At 42.8% G+C, this 20546-nt stretch overlaps 1 protein-coding gene across 1 annotated transcript in view; it reads right to left on the reverse strand.

The window, feature by feature from the left end:
• Positions 1-472: 472 nt before the first annotated feature.
• Positions 473-20546, reverse strand: part of DSEL (dermatan sulfate epimerase like) — a 33684-nt gene continuing 13610 nt past the window's right edge. The window contains exon 3 of the transcript XR_012157270.1: positions 473-544. The gene's annotated coding sequence lies outside the window, so the exon portion shown is untranslated. The remainder of the gene's footprint in view (positions 545-20546) is intronic.

Here is a 20546-nt window from a genome sequence, read left to right on the forward strand (position 1 = left end):
TAATGACAGGTTTCAGAGTAACAGCCGTGTTAGTCTGTATTCGCAAAAAGAAAAGGAGTACTTGTGGCACCTTAGAGACTAACCAATTTATTTGAGCATGAGCTTTCGTGAGCTACAGCAGCAGTTTCCACGGCATGCATCCGATGAAGTGAGCTGTAGCTCACGAAAGCTCATGCTCAAATAAATTGGTTAGTCTCTAAGGTGCCACAAGTACTCCTTTTATTTAAATAATAACTTTGTAAAAGCAATCACAGGTTAAATAAGTTAGTGCTAACATGTGGCTATGCAGCACTACAATAGCTAGTCATTCTGATTTCAAGTAGAAACCTGGGGTGAAATTTTGACAGCCGAAGACAGTGGGAATTTTGCCCATTGACTTCAACAGGGTCAGGACTTCACCTGAGATTTTGTAATAGACATAAGGTTAGATCTTCAGCTGGTATAAATCTGCATAACTCTGTTGACTTCAATAGCCCTCGAGAGCCTCAGATTATCCCTGGGATTCTGTGTATACTGCATGTCTTGTGAAGAGGAGACATCAGAGCTATGGGGAAGAAAAGAAAGGCATTTGATAGATCTTTCATAAAATACTTCATGATTTCAAAGTCACGATGACATATTCTTCTAAAGAAACAGAGCTATGAGGTCTTATGTTCATGTTAAGCAATGGCCTCCATATATTTCAAGATGATCAAAATCCTTTTACCAAATCAAAGAGAAACAAAGGGACAGATAAAAAACACAGAAAAGGACAACTGAGAAAGGAAGGGAATGTATTCACAAAAGGAATAGATGTGGGTTTGTGATCCCACTTGACAAATGGTGTATAACGTTTTTTGAGTAACTTTAAATGATGGGGAGCAACTCTGAGATAAAGCTGTAAAACGTATGGTCTCTGTTGTAATATCAACTTGACTGACTGATGCAAGGTCTGAAAATGATTGTCAATTCAGGGGAAGTTTGGGTAAAAAGTACAGCAAAGTTAATGATCTGTGAAAGTGATTGATGATGTAAGATTTTTTTTTTTAAAAAAAGAGGTACAGGAAACAATCAATACGCTACCAAATTCAGTTTACTAGGCTTATGCCTCAATTAGATAAAGGCACCAACAGCTGCGTTCAGACCTAATAAAAAATAAGGGTGGCGCTTTTGTCAGAATGATTTGTTACAGTACAGCTGTATAAAGAAAAATGATTAAAGCTCTTTAAGTTGGTTAACAATGATTTTGAAAGCTTTTCATTTTTATTTGAGTGCTTGCTGAAATCCCATGGTGCACTTCCTGGAATTGCCCACTGTATTTGCATATTGACTAATAAAAGCAAAGCGTATAAAAACAGTTATATCTGGATTTCTTTTGTTTTAACCCCATTATGTTTCTCTAATAGGCAGTTCTTGCGCTACCAATGCATCTATAATTACTAGAAAATTGGATAATTTGTCTAACTAAGAGTCATACACTAACTTCATAACTGGATGTAGCTTCAGTAAGTACTGTGGCATTACACCAAGGACAAATCTGGCACTCTCTCTGTATTAGGGTGCACAATTTTCATTTATTTAACTGATAAAACAAGTAACTGAAGGCACTGCTTTTCTAATATTGTCCCCCACCCTTCAGCCCCTTCCTTCTGAACTGCCTGGAATGCTCAGATTTCCTTTTATGTAACTATTATCCTCATATGCTACATATTAATGAAATATACATCTAAAAAAGGTTTGTTTCAGATAAGATTAAAAGTATTTTGATACTTAATAAAAAAATCTATTAGCCTTCCTTGTCCTCTCATCCACAAACCTTATCCTCCACATGCCATTTTCTCCTTCACACCCTCTCACCCACTATCTCAGCTAGATCCTTCTACCTTCCCTGGCCTATCTTGCTATGTCTTTGTCATTCAATTACCACTCCCTCACCCTTGAGTCACCCTAATCCCAAAGATGCTCTCTACCCCATCTCATTCTCTGCATTGTGATATCCCAGAAGGCATTAGGAGTCCAAGCTTGAGCACTCACTCTCCTAGGCTCTGGCCAATTTATCCAGTTGACTTTCACATGATCCAGGTCTTCTCTAGACCAAATGGTGCCACAAACAGTATTCTTTTCTTCTGACCCCAAAGAAAGGTTTGCACATAAGGTTTGAAGAGAGTAGCTGGCCCAGTAAAGGTTGCTGAAATTTTAAGATGGAGTTCAGTAAAGACATGAAATTTCGTAGGGAAATGGAGGATACTTATATCAGCTATGTCATATTTAGGAACATAGTAACTGCACTAATGGATCTGAACAGTGATCCATTTAGTCCAGCATCTGCCATACATAGAGGCTAGTAACAGGCTTTAGAAGAAAGTGCAGGAAACACTGATGTAAGCAATTATGGGATAACTTGCTCCAAGGGTGTGTTTCTTCTTAATCCCCAATAGATAGACTTGTGTATGCCCTGAAACATGAGGGTTTATATTCCTTCTAAATTCTTGGTTATATTGCCTATTTAGTATTCTAAATAATTTAGAAGTTCAGGCTCAGTTTGGTTTTGCATTTGGAATTTGAGAATTTTTCCTCAAATTGGTTCACTCATTGTCAGTAGATTTCAATAATAGGCATCTCCCTAGCATTCTGAATAAATCCAGTTACATCCCACGTAATAGTCATAATCTGAGCCATTTATACATAAACACCTGATCTATTATCCTTGTCCTTTTATTGCAAAATTGTTGACCAATCAGAATCAAGTCATCACTATTTTCCACTTCTAAACCCTGCTATGATGTCTATATTGGATGTGCATCACTCCAGGGCACATCTGTTCTCTAAAATATGAGCCCTGGGCCCAAATTTAGCCCTGCAGTGAATGGGCACAAATCCATAGAAGTAATTGCTATCCATTAGACAATGCTGTTAGAGACAAGTCAATGGAGTTTCAACAACTTCCCCAATAGTGAATTTTACCACCTTTATAGCCTATTTTTTTTTTAAACTATCAGCCACTTTTAACTTCCTCTTCGGTTTTTAGCTCTCTGGGATTCCACCACCCTTTCCTCACAATTTCTTTACAAATCCTCTCTTCTTTTTCCATCTAACATTGAATAATAATCACCTTTAGATACTTTACTTCTCCCCGCCCCTTGTAAAAATTGTTACATTCAATTTACAAGTCCTTAATGTTATAAATATCCTTCTCTTTCAACTGTTCATTACTTAAGTAAGATACACACAACTCCTTTTCCTGCTGAATTTTAGGACTTTTATGTTTATTTTAAACCAACCCAATAGGATGAACAAATACAAAAAGTAAATCTTTTGCTTAGCAAGGCTATGAAAAAGCCAGAAAAGCACAGAAAGACTAAACACAATGAAAACACAGTTCATTACAAATGCAGTCTAGGGATGAAGATTGAACTAATTATAATCCCAACTCAATTAAGGAAAGCTAATCAGCAGATGTATTTTCCTTGTTAAGAACAAACAAGACATCTCTCCCAGCATAGCAGTTTTCCTTCCGAACCTCTTTCCCCTACACTCCCTGTCTGTGGATATGAAATAAACCATACATGGACTCTGTCAGTAGCAAAATTAGTGCTTCCAGAAAGAATGGACCTTAACTTGTTTTTCCTTCTCTCTTTGAAACTACTTGGTCACAAACAGGTATCCGAGGATCATGACAACACTACCCTTCCCATGTTAGTAAACAGGAGGTGGGATCCAGCTAAATCAATGGGTGTTCCGAGTGTGGAGTGGATGAGAACCACTAATCTAGGTATATGTATAGAAATACTCTGAATTGCTATATTGCTCACTTCATCGGATGCATTCAGTGGAAAATACAGTGTGGAGATTTATATACATAGAGAACGCCCATTGTTTCATGTTCTCTATGTATATAAATCTCCCCACTGTATTTTCCACTGAATGCATCTGATGAAGTGAGTTGTAGCTCTCGAAAGCTTATGCTCAAATAAATTGGTTAGTCTCTAAGGTGCCACAAATACTCCTTTTCTTTTTGCTTTATTTGTAGTTGTCAGCTTCACTTTCAGGTTGCAGGTTCTGCAGTGTTTGGGTTCAAACACTACAGGGAGGTGTTTACTCCTTTGAAAATTAAATGTAAATAGATATTGGAAACATTTCTATTGTGATTAAATTGGTCTTAGATTTTATTAATGTTTCTTTTTACAAAATGCATATTTAACATTTTAACTTGACGATGTCTCTTTAAAGGAGAAGTGTGCTAGTTCTTTTTCAGACCAGCACTCTGAATTTATGTAAGACAGAAAGTGCTGTTCAGCGTGAATATCATGCTAAGTCGATACTAAAAATCAGTGGAGGGTGAGGAAAAGGGTATTCTCCCCCCCAAAAACTTTTAATCTGAATCAGTGACAGGACAAGTACTGGGAAAGTGGGGGCGGGGAGTTAAAATACATTTGCCCTTTTTTCTCCCCTAAAATTTCATTTCAGCTCCCTTAACTCTTTTGAACGAGCCCAAGATTAGTTAATCACCTATTATTTATTACAGAGGCCCCAACTGACATCACAGCACTAGTGTGCTAAGTGCTCCAGACAGATCATATGAAGAGCTTACAATATACAGAGGCAAGACAATACCTGGAAAGAGGAAATATTGGTATTCCATTTTTAGACAGGGAACTGAAATACAGAAAGGAGGTAACTAACCCAGGGTCATGTGGTAAGTCTGGGCCCAAGCTGGAAGTTGAGCCAGATGTCCCAAGTCTTGGACCCGTGCCTTTGCCACAAGACCATCCTTCCTCTCTTTTTAAGGTTATGCATTTTGATAAGGTAATAGAGGATACACTCTTCACACTTTCTCAATTAAACACTGAGGAGCAAACAAGGGGGTGGGGATAACACTACTGCAGGCTCCCTGCTACCCTCCCGCCCCCAACACACATTCTACGGTAGCCTCTCTACTCCATGGTTGTGGAAGGGATGTACAAAACAGGTTTTCAGGTGGTAAGGGTGGGAAAACAGCCTCTATGGCTTAGATTTTTAAAGGATTGGAAAGTGAATGGGACTGACGCTACGAAGGGCCAAAGTCACTTTTGAAAGCGAGACAGACTTAGGCCCATATTTTTAAGAGGTATTTATGCATTTTCCACACAATGTTGCAAGACCTATCTCTACAGCAGGGGTGGGCAAACTACAGCCAGCCAGCTGTTTTAAGCCAGCCCTCCAGCTCCCGGTGGGAAGCGGGGTCTGGGGCTTGCCCTGTTCCAGTGCTCCAGCCAGGGAGCAGGGTCAGGGGCTGCTCCTGGAAGCCGCGGCTGCTTCTGGAAGCAGCGGCATGGCCCCGCTCCGGCTCCTATGTGCTCCAATGACCCCCTCCGGTGCTCCAATGGGAGCTGCAGGGGCAGTGCCTGCAGATGGGGCAGTGTGCAGAGCCACCTGGCCGTGCCTATGCGTAGGAGCTGGAGAAGAGATATGCTGCTGCTTCCAGGAGCTGCTTGAGGTAAGCGCTGCCTGGAGCCTGCACCCCTGAGCCTCTCCCCACGCCCCAACCCCTTGCCCCAGCCCTGATCCCGCTCCGAACCTCTCAGTCCCAGCCCAGAGCACCCTTGTACACCCCAAACTCCTCATCCCCAGCCCCACCCCAGAGCCCGCACCCCCAGCCAGAGCCCTCTCCCTCCCCACCCCACTCCCCCACCCCAACCCAGAGCCCCATCCCGCACCCTGAACTCCTCATTTCTGGCTGTACCACAGAGCTCTCACCCCCAACCAGAGCCCTTACCCCCTCCCACACCCCAACCCCAATTTTGTGAGCATTCATGACCCAACATACAATTTCTAGCCCCCAACAGGAACTTCATGGCAACCTTCTGTATATTTTATTAACTTCCTCTTTACTTCCTAGTTCTAGGCAGATTAATATAACTGCGTCTGGTAATATATGAGATGGTAGTTGCAGTTCAAGCACAATATTCTAAGCAGCCTTCTCCATAGGGAGCAGAGTGCTCAGAGAAAGACATACTTACAGATTCAGGTATTTTCAAACTCAGATATGTGATTCCATCTGCAAAAATTAAAAAGAAAGATCTCCATCTCGCAGAGTGGCAGACAGATCAGATGTCTGCAGTGAAGAGCTCTTTCTACCACTCACAGTCAAGTTACAAAGCCCTCAATTCTTACCTAGGTTATCTTAGCTCCTGCAGTTCTCTAAACCTTACTTAGCAAGGGGCCCTGCAAACCTAGAGCTGGTTCTACTTTTAAGGTTAAGCAAGTGATTCGTTTTACACTTAACACACTGGGTAAAGTTTTCAGAAGCACCTAGGTAACCAATTAACTTTCAATATTCAGAAAGATTGCTCTGTTGGTGTTTGTACCAGCTTTGTTAAATAGCTTATTCTAAGAGTTCATAGTTCCTCCTTATCATTAAAAAGGTTAAAACTGCTAGCAACTTCAATTCTAAGAAAAAAAATAAATGTACTGTAATATTTCTGGGTGCTTGCTCTGAGCAGTAGCCACTTTCCAGGCTAATGAACTCTCATTAACATTTCCTTGTTTGCAAATGAAGGCCTCACTTTGCAAGGAAGCGCTGCAGCATTTTGCTAAGACTTGCAAACATTCCACCTAACGGTCATAATTTATTTATATCAGTGCTTAATATATAGGATTTGACATCTCTTTAGCTGAGAATAAGAAAGAACTAGTGGAAAGAGGGTGTACAATAACAGCAAAAATCTTGGAGTCTATGAAAGAGTGAATAGGAAACTACAGGCCCCTGCAGCAAAGGCATCTCCTGTTCCGCCAAACCAAGGTTACTGGACAGAAGAACTCAAATTTAGGGTCTGCTCCTTCTCCCTTTGAATTCAGTGGTAAAACACTTGCACTCTTGTGATACAAAATAGTATCAGATTTTGGGGTTTGCAGGAGAAATCAGTGACAGGGAGTCAGATGTTTTCTTGCTGTAATTATTTTATTTATGAAATATATACACATCCACGTTCCACAAATAGAGGTGGTAACAAACAGCACTCGGGCACCTCTCATTTGCTCCTTATTCCACCTTTAAGGAAGTGGAGCTATAATTGTTCCCTCTTCCTTCTTTGAGCATCAGCATCCTTAGAGTGAGGGGAGACCCAAGGATCCTTCCCTCATCAGGGAGCAGCCCAGGAACTAGGATCCCTGACATCCTCTGACCCTAGCAGCAGCAAGGCGAGCCTAGATACCTTTACCTTGAGGTCACCCCCTGTAATTGCCCCAAACCCTTCTAAGATAGGGTAAGGGAAGGTGTAGGGGGCAGTAACAGAGCTCCTTTCTGGAGTTGGACAGAGAAAGAATTCCATTTTGCAGAGGACTTTGAAATTTGATTGTATTCTGATTCGGAATGAAAGCCAACTGTGACAAAGGAAATGGAGCCGTGGCTTCAGGGCAGTGCACCTGGCAGGCTGCCCCAGAATCACACACCCTGGAAATCCAGGCTGCTGAGGAGCCAAGAGGCTCCCAGACTCTCACCCACCAAATGGGCTTCTGAGGAGGTGGGCAGGTGAGCTGGCAGAAAATCAAACAGGTTTCTGACAAGAATCGACCTGGCAGCCAGGGCTCTGTTGGAACTTTGTCCAAATCTAAGCACTGAAGCAGAATTTCTCAGTTTCAATTAATCAGCCAATTCCAACTGGGAAATATTTTGTTGTAATTTTTCAAATCAGCTTCATTCCTTTCCTGCTGCAACAGTCCTGGCTCAGGGGATCAGAGCACCATAAAGTCTGCTGCAGTTTCCACGGTAAACATCTGATGAAGTGAGCTGTAGCTCACGAAAGCTCATGCTCAAATAAATTGGTTAGTCTCTAAGGTGCCACAAGTACTCCTTTTCTTTTTGCGAATACAGACTAACACGGCTGTTCCTCTGAAATCTGCCACCTACTAGGGTAGGTTTAGAGAAGAGGTTCTGCACTACTTCTTTCCCACTGCTTATAAGGGGACAAGGGAACCTGTCCCCAAAGTTGTCCCAGGACCTACGATACCAGCCCAGCTCCTCAGACAGCTGAAGCTGCAGCAGCAACAGGAATGCAGCTCCTATCCCTGCTTCTGAGGTTGCAGCCAAAGTAAGCTTGAGAGCTGCACTCCCTACAGTTGCCAGATCCCCCGTTCCCCTCCCCCCTTCCACGGCCATTGGATGTTTTAGGGCAGACAGGTGGCAGTTGAGGTGCTGGTAACCACATTCCTGACAGCTCTGTAGCCCTCATTTCTGCTCTCTTCCTGTCCCTAAATTCATTCCTTCTGCTGACTGCCATCTCTTGTCCTCTCTTAGGTATGAGGGGTCAGGGAGAGGAGCAATCTGATAGTTGAAGGGATGTGAGGACGTCAGGCCATCCTCTGCTACAGTAGGCACGAGCTATGTGTTTGGGCTTGATCAGCACAATCGTTTGAATCCCAAGTGGGCGCAAGAAACAGGACAGGAAAATTTTATGGAGATGACCTATTTCCCTGGGTCCTGTATCTCTTTAACAAATGACTCCAAATTTGCACCACTATCCCTAATCTGGACCCTGTTCAGACACACCAGTTTGCAAGACACCGTTTCAGGGGAACTGTACCTGTAGCCCCCCACTCTGTGGTCCACTCCAGGAGTGCCCAATCAGGTCCCAGGAGTCTAGCTCTCACCAATCTCAAGGTTAATGAACATAATGTTAAACAAGATTTAGCACACAGTGTTGGCAAGTTTGGTAGTGTGCTTTAATCTACTCCCATTTCAGACTGGGAGAGAGCAAAGTGCACTAATGAACTATTAGCATATCAGCAGGGTCCACATGGACAGTTAATGCATGTCATGACAGGCTAATGAAGAGTAGGTTCACACCCCAGCAAGCTGCAAGCTAAGGGCTTGTCTACACAAACATTTAGGTATCATGTGTTCTGTCACAATAAACCAAGCAATTTTTCAGTGTAGGTAAAGCCTCTGCCTCGCTTGATTTCCACCCAAAACCCATAAGTTTGCCCTTCATAACCTAGGATCATCAAAACTTGGACTGGGTTTCCTGAAATAGTTACACGCTGCAGTAAACTTGTCAAGAAACCTGGCTTAACTTTCAAGTTTGTGCTCTGTGATAAACAACCTCTTGGTGACAGAATATATCACTCTTGTCTGTCCGTAGGGAACACAAAAGTCATTCTTTGGCACAGCTTATAGGTAGAAACCCAAAAGACCTGTGACCAGCACAAAGGTTATCACAAATCCCCTGATTTATTCTCCTCCTTGTAAGAGAATAGAGATAGTGTGTCCTTCAAAAGTGCCAGCCAATATTTTCTCTATTATACTTCTAATTGTGTGCAGATTAGATAAAGCCAATAAGGTGTCTTTTTTTTTAAGTGTACAAACAGAAAATGGAAGAAGCTAGATCTTTAAAGAGATCACTTTTCCCTGTGGAATTGGGCTGCTGGCTGTTTTCTTCTTTAGTTACAGAAAGGGAAAAAAGAAATTAAGGTATTGTCCAGGAAGAGATCTACTGTAGTTCTATTTCTGGCCCACCTCCCAGACATTACACTAGTCCATTTTTAAGCTAAACGCTGTTCCATGCTGACATTTCTCTTGCAAGCTATGGGCCAGATCTTTACTATTGAATATCTGCATAGCTCCCTCGTCTTTAATGACACTCTGTTAATTCACAGAAGCAAAGAGTCAGGCTCTCAATAAATGTGTCATCTTCCTATTTCTTGAGTGAGTCCTTCTGGGTGGGTGTGGGAGGCAACTTTACTGCTTTTCTAGAAGAAAAGCCTCCTTTCTGCTATATTCCATGCATCCTCTCATCCTACCTTTAAATTCCTCCTCAAAACTCTTTCTAAAGCTAATTGTCATTTGGATATTTTCTTAAAACTCCTTTCAGAAAAATCCACAGACTTGAATCACTAAAAATGCATTTCCTGGCCTCAAAACAATGGCAAACCCTGTGCTCATTGACTTAATTAGCGTCTAGGCTTCATGCTGGTTCTCAGCACAGGGGTCAATTTGAATCCATTGGGAAAGAAGTCTGTGACACCAGATAGCATGTCACAAATCTACTTGTAATTTATGCTGTGCCACAAGCTAGCAGTAGCATGAAACCTCTGGAAAGCCAATACATGATGTGCCTCATAGTCTACTTCCATACATACCACAAAATGCCTTTTTCTCCTTCCTTTTGGAACTGACACAAGGCAGGGCTCCCTCACCCTGCACTCCTTGTTGCAGAGTCTTCACACACCCCCATGGCAAATTCAACACTATGTGCTTCAATTACAACATGCTATACAATTGTTTGCTCCCCCGCATAAAGCTTTTACCTTTCCCCAGATGCTTGGGAGATTTCCCCTCTGTGAGATCCCAGGCTTCTCCAGCCTTTCCTTCCAGCTCTTCCCTCATGCTGAATCACTTGTTAATAGGTTAATTACCTGGTGCTTAATCAATTCTATGGTCAATTTGACCCATGTGGAGACACTTAGGAAGTGCCTAGAGTGATGAGACAGCAGCTACAGCAGTGTCACTGTAAGGTACACAGTGTAGCCACTCTCTGTTGGCAGAAGAGAGCTTTCCTGACCACAAAATAAAACCACCTCCAAAGAGGGCTGGTAGCTTTGTTGGCGGGAGAGCGTCTCCCACTGACAAGGCGCTGTCCACACTGGCACTTTTCATTGGTAAAACTTTTGTCGGTCAGGGGTGTGTTTTTGTATGTGACCAACAAAAGTTTTACTGGCAAAAGTGCAGTGCAGACGTAGCCTTAAGTGACTCACATTCTGTCACAGGAACATGTGGCCATACTCCAGAATTGGCAACCACAAACATTCAAGCCCCCCCAAAATTTGAGACTTGCTTAAAAATCATAAGATTAGCATTACATTTTTTTTTCCATTTGCCTTCTGGTTTTTGAGCCTTTAGGATGCGGTTGGGTCAGATTTTCATGATTGTCTCCCAAACCATGAGGTCTAGAAAACGTACTGTACTTGTTTTCCAAGCTGGGGTTTTATGTAAAACATGAGATATCGCAAGACGTAATAAAATTATGAGAGTTGGAAACAGAGATATCCTGGAGTGCAATTGCAATAGGGCAGGTCAGAAGATGGGTGAAAGGTGCTCACCCTCATGCTGCCCTGACCCTATTGCCATTCTGCGAGGGGCTGGTGCCTGGTGGTGTGCTACAGCAACCTGAGGAGATTGCAGATGACCCCAGGAGTTGAAAACACATTTAACAATCACCATGTGTGACTGCAGCAGGCTGTTGCGGGTAGATTCACTCCCTAGATTGTTGTGAGCTAACTGTTCATGAAGAAAATCTAAGGCCTTGCCTATCTATGGGACCTTACCTACAAGTTCTCTGAGTTTATTAAAGTCTAATTTGTGGAAGTCCATTGTCCTTATTCTGTTGTTCTCACTCCTTCCTTTCCTTAGAATCAGAATATCTATCACTTTTACCCACAGTGCTTTCTATGTTCAGATTTATAACCAATTCTTCCCTGTTAGTCAGAATTAAGTCTTAGGGCATGTCTACACATAGAGCGCTGCAGTGTATCTGGCAAAAATGCTCTATGGAGACAGGAGAGACCTCTCCTGTTGGCATAATAAAACTACCTCTCCAAGGAAGCCTGGGGGATACGGGTCGATAGCAGGACTGGGACTACTGCTGACATACCTGATCAGAAGAAGCGCTTGTGAGAGGTGGGGGCCTCACCATTACACTGTCTCTGAGGAGAAAAGTAAAACAGTCCTCTTTAGGCAGTCTGACTTTTCTGGGAAGTTCCCAATGTAGGCAGGTGAACTGTACAGTCGGGAAATACCCCAGTCAGGAGGGAGAGAGATGTGGGCATCTGCCAAAGAGAAGTGATGGCTGTGGAGCTGGGCACATAAATTGATTTCCCTTGCTGGGCCATGAGGGGCAATGCAGTTGCAGTTGCCCTGCACTGTGACAAGTGAAAACCCACAATTTCTACATTTCAGGGGATTCCACTGTGTTGTGGCCACACCACTTGAACATTTATTTGTGAGACAACTGTTTCAGCAATCAGCCTTTTTTGTTCAGACAGAGGGACAATCAGTCTGAAGGAAATAAAGATTCCACCCTTTAAAGTTAATCAATTGATTATTTCTTCATTAGAGATGTCACGATTTCCCCCCCCGCCCCACCAGGGTAGTCCAGGGATGTGCAAAATAATTATGTTCAGTAGGCAGAGCTGTAGCCATATCTGAATACTACTGTAAAATTGCACGGAGTGGTATCTGTCTAGTTAGGGATTAAGTATACCTCAACAGTTCCACGGTATAAAGCAGGCCATGGTTTGAAAGGCAAAGCACATGCAAACCACTGTTTTTTTTCCCCCCTCTCTACTCCTCTGGTAATGTAGGCAAAACAAAAAGTGAAACTGAAACTAAAAGTGAATGAAAGTCTTTATTGTGGCAGTCAGAGTACATAATGCAGAGAAACACTAAAACATACATATTCTTCTGATTTGAAGAAGAGCTCTGTGTAGCTCACAAACTTGTCTTTCATCAACAGAAATTGACCCAATAAAAGAGGTTACTTCACCCACCTTGTGTCTCTACTGTACTAACATACTCTTTTTAAGCATTTTGATGTTGCAGCTACAGCCTTTTGTACAGTCAACTTGTTCTCTTCAATACTGTTGACATCTTGTTCCCCCTCTTTTTTTATTACAGTCATCTGTGTATGTATCACAATCCCTGTCCACAACCCTACTGCTGGGATTGAGACTATGTACACTTCTCAATAAGCCAACCTGAAACACAAGTGAAATTTGGACACAAGGGAACAAAACGGAAATTTCAAACTAAGATTGAAACAAAAGGGGATAACTTTACTTCTAGGCAGGTTCATAGGATGGAAATACACATACAGCCAAAAAGAGCAAGTGCCTCCTCTTTCAGAAAGGCAGTTGAGAGTTGTGACACTAATGCCTCTTCCATTTGTTAGTGACATGAAAATTTTCATTATCCTTGGCAGTTCTGTATTTTTCAACTGATTTTAGCGTTAGTTTCCTTTTAACCTTAATACTCAGTGTAAAGTGTAAAAAGAAAAGGAGTACTTGTGGCACCTTAGAGACTAACCAATTTATCTGAGCATAAGCTTTTGTGAGCTACAGCTCACTTCATCGGATGCAACGTGTAAAGTGTGTTAGATGAAATCTACTTTAAAGACTTTTCACAAACAAGAGAAAAAGGCAAGAGGCTACCCAAGAATATGTAACAGACAAGGAAATTATTTTGTATCCGGTCCAGAAGAATAAATGTAGTCTGTCTAGCAGACATTTTTCATGTACCTCCAGAGAAAAAGACACATTTTAGGTTAAAGCTCTAGCCGGCAAGACAAGATAGTGTGTGAGGGTAGGATGATGAAACAGTATGCATACACATCTGACAAATGGCAGAGGATCCTACTTTTGGTTAAAATCTCGACAACAGAGAACTGGGTGAAAATATGGCCAATAGTCCACACAACCATTACACCTATTGTAGAAGAAAATCTTGCCAAGGCCTAAAAAAAAATAACCACTAGAAGGTATTATGTCATCTTTTGATTCAAATAGAATGTGTTTAAGTTGAAAAGGGAATTGGAACAATTTCTTACATGTGTATTTCCTCCGTTAAAAAGCTCAATCTCTGTGAAGACACGTACCAAACATTTTTTGTCAAAAATTGGATAAGTGGAACAGAAACAGAATTTCCACTTACTAAAATGGATTGTACACAATTAGATATGGCACAGAATGTTCTGTGCCAAGATATAGGCTGACACTACAGTAAAAAAAAAACGCTGCAGACTTAGTTGTCTGTACAGAATCATCAGTGTTTTTTCAGTCGGACATTGGATAAGTTGCATCATTATGCAACCAGAAATCAACTGCATAAGGCTATCTATATATAAATATAGTAATCTGGATATGGCTAATAAGATATCTGAATACTTTCTTGGACATCAGCTAAAGAAGAAAGATGCCATAATAGTATCAGCTTCCTTTCTCTTTATTGTAATTGTCTATGAAAATCTTTATGATTTGGGGGATACCAGAGATGTACTTTGTACCATTTCTTTCATCTAATAAATATGGGGTTAATGGTAATTAAGGGTATGTCTACACTGGCAGAGTTACAGTGCCAGCAGATATGGCGCTGCTCAGAGAGCGCTGAAGGGAAACCGTTGTTGTGTGTTCACATTGTCAGCTGCCTGTGCAATAGCATGTTCACACTTACAGCACTTGCAGTGGTATTCAGAGCGGTGCACTCTCGGCAGGTATCCCACAGAACACCTCTTCCTCTTCTGCTGCGAAGACTTGTGGGAAGGTAGAGGGGGTCATGGGGCATCCTGGGTCCTGTCCCAATGCCCCATGATGCATTGCTTCGCATCCCAGCAATACTTGTGCTTCCATCCACATTTGGCACCATCTTTCAATGGTTTGCGTACTGCGCGCTCTGCCTTTTTGGTCTGCAGGAATGGATCCTGAACTGCTGACCAGTATGCTGCTCGCTCTGACTAACACACCACAAGTGAAAGTGGAGTTATTCCTTACGCTACAAAGGCAAGAAGAGTGTGACATTGATCTCACCATGCATACTAGCTAGCTACTACACGAGATTGCTTGTGGCATTCACAGAGGTGCTGACCACAGTGGAACGCCGCTTTTGGGCTTGGAAAACAAGCACTGAGTGCAGTGAAACAAGCCTTGGGAAACAAGCCTGTGTGCATGCATCATGAAATCTGGTCTATAGGTATCATAATTCCTACAGCTGGAGCACAGCTGGGACTGGACAGCCTCCTCTCCCCAAATGCTGATGAGGTCCAGCAACTCGGCATTGCTCTAAGGGGGGATCACCTGGTGCGTGGAGCAGGCATGGCCACCTGGAAAGATGCTCTGAGACCACTGCATACATCACTGAGCAAACAGGAAGGGGACTTTCAAAATTCTAAAGGTATTTATGGGGTGGGGATGATGGTTGGTCACCTGGGGGCAGGGCAGTAAAGTTCAAACCGATGACCAGAGAGGTAAGAACAGGCATTGTTGGACACCTCCTGGAGGCCAATCGCAGTGCTGTAATCAACCAGGGTGTCTACACCGGCACCGCAGCGCTGCACCCCCCAGTGCAGAAAGCTATACGCCTCTCTTTGGAGTGGGTTTTTCTACAGCACTGCAAGTAAGCCATTTCTGCGCACTAAGTGGCTTGGCAGTGTGTACACCTCAGGAGTTACACCGCAGAAAGCCGCTTTACTGCACAGAAACGTGCCAGTGTAGACAGGGCCTAAAATGTCTGCATGCAAACAAACTGATGGTGTCTATTGGCTAGGAAGGCTTGGGATCTATCTGAAAGTAATACAGTGCTCCCATTGCTGCTTACCACCTTCTGTCCTACTGTATTTGTGTGTGTCTGAAGAACTGCCCCCCCCCAAAAAAATGTTGGTCTTTGTTCTATAGATTAGAGCTCAAGCATCAAATCTTTTTTTTTTTTTTTCCATTTAATAAAAGGTCGTCCTCTCTGTTCATGGATTCAAGCTGGGAATTTTGTGATCCTTCAGTACACAGCAGTATAAACTTGGGAACAAATTCTGACCTCAGATATGTGCCAAAGGCTATTGTTGATGTAAAATGCACCATATGTATCTGAGGGCAGAATTCCCCTCACCAAGCTTCCCCCAATTAGTTACATATGCAAACAAAAGTAGCAATAACTTTAAATTTAATAAAGCCAAAAAGAGTGAATGTCATTATTTTTAACTGATTGGAAGACTCATTGCAAATCATAAGATTTTATGAAATCCTATGATCAAGCAATTTTAAAAAGGATAATTACTTTGGAAAATATTGTTAAATAACTATAACTTTAATTATTGTCCAATGCTTCAATATACTACTATGCATGCTACAGCTGCTCCACATGGGGGTCTACTTGGTCGCAAGTGTCCGCTTAAACAGACCCTTACAGGGTTGGTGCCTACACTGTAAAATCTTCAGGATGAAGGGGGGCTAAATTCGGGGTGGGGGGCATTTACATCAGTGTAAATCAAGATTAATGCCATTGCAAATTTACTCTTGGTTTAGATTGGTTTAAATGAGATCAGAATCTGACTCGGTCTGGTTTTCCATGTCTCATAACACCAGGCACATTTTCGGCCTTTAGCAAAATTCCGATAGTATGTTTCACTTAAAACGATTATATTTTAATAATGTGAAACAACACTGCTGTGCTCCATTATTAAACATTTGCTGAGACAGTGGGGGATACACCATTCTTAGTGTGAATTATAAAGCATACACATAGGATGTCCCACTCTGGTGTGGAAGGGGTTAAAGCAAGCCAGAGAGGCTGTGCAGAGCCCCAGCCAATCCTGGAAGGGCTTATTAAGAGCCAATCAAGTGGAAGCTTGAAAACAGCCAATCAGGGCCAGGCTGGGCCCTATAAGAAGGCTTCCAGGCAGTGAGGAGGGCAGTGTCTCCCTGGAGGGCAAAGGGAGAAGAACTGGCTTTTAGAGAAGTGCCCAAAATGGAGCAAGGATTGGCAGGGTCAGTAGAGGCTGGGGGAGGTCTAGGTTGACCACTGCCAGACTGGGGTCCTGACACAAAGGGGCAGAGAAGGTGCTGGGGCTATGGGGAAGTGGCTGAGGGAAGCAGGCAGTAGAGGAGAGTTGGAGGAGGGCAGTAAGTGGCTTCTACTACAGGGTCCCTGGGTCGGGGCCCAGAGTAGCGGGCAGGCCTGGGCCCCCCATTTTTCCCCCCACTTGCCAGTGATGAGAGTAGCTAAAACAGACTACGGTTTGCTCTTGGAGGAAGGGGCAAGACTGAGGACTGGAGTGAGCCACTGAAGGGGGGTGATAGAAACAGAAGCTGCTGGTCCCCCAGAAGGGGCAGGAGAGCCAGCGAAGTGGGCACAGCTGGAGGGCAATGTCCAGAAGCGGACGCCGCAGTCCGAGAGTGATGTGGGTCCAACTGTGGAGACCGAGAGAGTAGCGGTAGGTGAGACACCACTAGTGAAGTTGCACTGCTGAAAGAGCTAATTCACAAACCAACCAGCAGGAGGCGCTGCTGTAGAGGCTCTGCGCCCCATTGCACTGTCGAACGAAAATGAAGGACTTGACATTTATTTGAAAGTGTGCTGCCTGTATTTTTGTAGCATTTAACTTCAAAAACTACCCCAAAATGAGGAAGCTAGTTAAATGGAAATTAAAAGGAACTGTCAAAAGGGTGAAGTGCCTGCAAGTTGCAGGGAAACTATATAAAAACACCACAATATAGGGTCAAACTAAATGTATACCCCAACTAAAAACAAACAAACAAAAATAGCAAGACAAAAAATGCCACTGTTGCTTAACAGCAGAGTAAAAGAAGCAGTTACAGGCAAAAAAGCATCATTTAAAAATTGGAAGTCAAATCTTACTGAGAAATATAGAAAGCAGCATAAAATCCTGGCAAGTCAAATGTAAAAGTATAATTAGATACACCAAAAAAGAATTTGAAGAGCAACTAGCAAAACACACAAAAAAACCTAAACAACCTTTTTTAAAAAATAAGTACATCAGAAGCAGGAACTTTGTCAAACAGTCGTTGTGGCCACTGAATGATCAAGATGCTAAAGGAGCGTTCAAGGAAGACAAAGCCGTTGCAGAGAAGCTAGTTGAATTCTTTGCATCAGTATTCAGTGCAGAGGCTGTGAGGGAGATTCTCACACCTGAACCATTCTCTTTAGGTGACAAGTTGGAGGAACTGTCCCAGATTGAGGAGTCAACAGAGGAGGTGTCAAGGCTGAATCCCCACTCTGTCACTCTGAGTGCAGAAAGTGGGGCCCCGCAAGGATTCTAAAAATTAATACTTGCCACTCCAGGCTTGTATTAAACTCCCAAGGTTACAGCTTTTCTCTGACTTTGGCATGGTAAATGCTGCCACCACCCAAATGCAAAAAAAAAAAAAAAAAACCCTTGGACCCAGGAAGAAGCACTTGGGAATTCCTCCCTGTGGGGTACCCTTAAGAGCCGAGAAAGAAAACAAAGGAAATTAGTTGTGGCCACCAGCTAATCAAACAGCATATGCACAAACCTCGTAGGACACAAAAATCCAAATCCTTCTTCAAAAAGGTAAATGTTATTAAAACAAAAAGAAAGAAAATACATCTGGAACTTAGGTTTTTGCTTGATTTTAAAAGAGCAGTTTCCAAAAATTAAGCACAAAAAATAGCTTTCTTGGGGGTTCAGCTTAAAGGTTACAAGCAAACAAAAGCATATGGGGTTAGAGAGGAGATCTACAAGCCAAAATAAAGAATAAACTTGATCACATTTATCTAAATGTTCCCTATTGAAATGATTCCTTCTAGGTATGGAAGATAATTTTTCATACCTGGTTCAAACTTTACACAGCATTCCTGCTTATAGCACTGCTGCTGTCTCCCTGCTTCTCCGGAGAACAACAGACACAGGGAAAGTTTCTTTCCCCATTTTAAAAAGTTCTAGCCTTCCCATTGGCTCTTTTGGTCAGGTGCCCACTTTTTTTTTCTTTACCTGGGGGACTTGTTAACCCTTTACAGATAAAGCACGCAGCAAACAGACACCAAGAGGGATTTTACAGGTCACTGGCTGGCTGGGTGTTCATAAATGGGGGCTATCCCCCCCACTTTATTTATCACAGGAGGTTTAGAAATAAATTGATAAATTAAATAGTAATAAGTCACCAGCACCAGATGGTATTGATGCAAGGGTTCTGAAGGAACTCAAATACGAAAATACTGAACTACTAGCTGCGGTATGTAACCTATCACTTAAATCAGCCTCTGTACAAGATGATTGGAGGATAGTAACACAAGGCCAATTTTTAAAAAGGGTTGAGGCAATCCTGGCAATTAGAGGTCCATAAGCCTAACTTCTATACCACACAAATTGGTTGAAACTATGGTAAAGAATTGAATTATCAGACACATAAATAAATATGCGGGGCAAGAGTCAACATGGCTTTTGTAAAGGGAAAGCATGTGCTGCCAATCTGTTAGAATTGTTTGAGGGAGGGTAACAGACATGTGAAGACACGTGATCCAGTGGATATTGTGAACTTTCAGAAGGCCTTTGACAAGATCCCTCATCAAAGTCTCCTAAACAAAGTAAGCAGTCATGGGATAAGAAGAATGGTCCTCTCATGAGTCAGTAATTGGATAAAAGACAGGAAATAAAGGGTAGGAATAAATGGGCAGTTTTCAGAATGGAGACAGGTAAATGGTGGTGCCCCCAAAGGATCTGTATTAGGACCTATGCTGTTCAACATATTTATAAATGATATGGTAAAGGGAGGAACATTGAGTTGGCAAAGTTTGCAGATTATACAAAAATTACTCAAGAGAGTTAAGTCCAGAGCAGATTGTGAAGAGTTACAAAGGGATCTCACAAAAACTGGGTGATTGGGCAAGAAAATGGCAGATGAAATTAAATGTTGATAAATGCAAAGTAATGGACAATGGGAAACAATCTCAACTATACCTACAAAATGATGAGTTCTAAATTAGCTGTTAATACTCAAGAAAGGTATCTTGGAGTCACCTTGGAGTTTCTGAAAACACTGTCACAATGTGCAGCAGCAGTCAAAAAAGCTAACAGAATATTATGAACCATTAGGAAAGGGATAAATAATAAGACAGAAAATATCATGTCACTATATAAATCCATTGTACGCCCGCATCTTGAATACTGCATGCTGTTCAGCTAAGAAAAGAGATGATGAAGGGGAGGCTATGACTGATATCTCTAAAATCATGAATGGCGTGAAGAAAGTGAATAGGGAAGTATGCAGAGCTCTGTGTGGCTTGAAAGCTTGTCTCTCTCTCCAACTTAAGTTGGCCCAATAAAAGATAATACCTCACCTACCTTGTCTCTCTGAAGTGTTACTTTTCTCCCTCACGTATGTCGTACACCCCATCACCCTAGAGGTGGGGTAAGGGTGTGTGGTAGCCCCGCGGTTAAGTCTATATGGCTGCCCTCAGCCTCAGGGCTGCATGGTCAAATGGCCAGCACCAATAGGACTCCCTTGCCTTAGTGGAAGTTTGGCCGAATGGCCAGAGTCAGCAGGACTATCCTTGACTGCCGGGAAGCATGGCCGAATGGCCAGAGTCAGTAGGTGGGTGTGTGGCCAGGTAGGAGGAACTGGGCCCTCCCTGGTAGTGGCGAATATGTTCACCACTAAGTTGGTGGGGAATACGCCAGCACCATGCCGACTGCTGCAGGGACACTGACTAGTCCTTCCCTAAGCTACTTCCTACCGTGACTCCTTCAATTGAAGTTGGAGTATCTTCAGAGTCGGAGGGCTCTTCGGGTGATGACTGCAATCTCCCTGGGGCATCCCCAGGTCCCTGGCTGCCTGCTTGGGCCTCGGTGTCTCCTACTCCTGTGGTTCGGGATCCTGGCTCCTTGGTTCCTGCTCCTTGGCTGGAGACGACGAAGTGCATCCTTCCTCCTCGGCGGTCAGCCCAGACTGAGCTAGGCTGTTCCCTTTTATACTGCAGCAGCAGTTGAAACATGCCTAGCAGGGTCGAGGGGGCATGGCTTCCACTGCTAAGAGCGCTGTCTTAATCCCTTCCACTACAGTGCAGGGCAAGT

This window comes from Lepidochelys kempii, chromosome 2 (genome assembly GCF_965140265.1).
Source record: "Lepidochelys kempii isolate rLepKem1 chromosome 2, rLepKem1.hap2, whole genome shotgun sequence".
Lineage (NCBI taxonomy): Eukaryota > Metazoa > Chordata > Testudines > Cheloniidae > Lepidochelys > Lepidochelys kempii.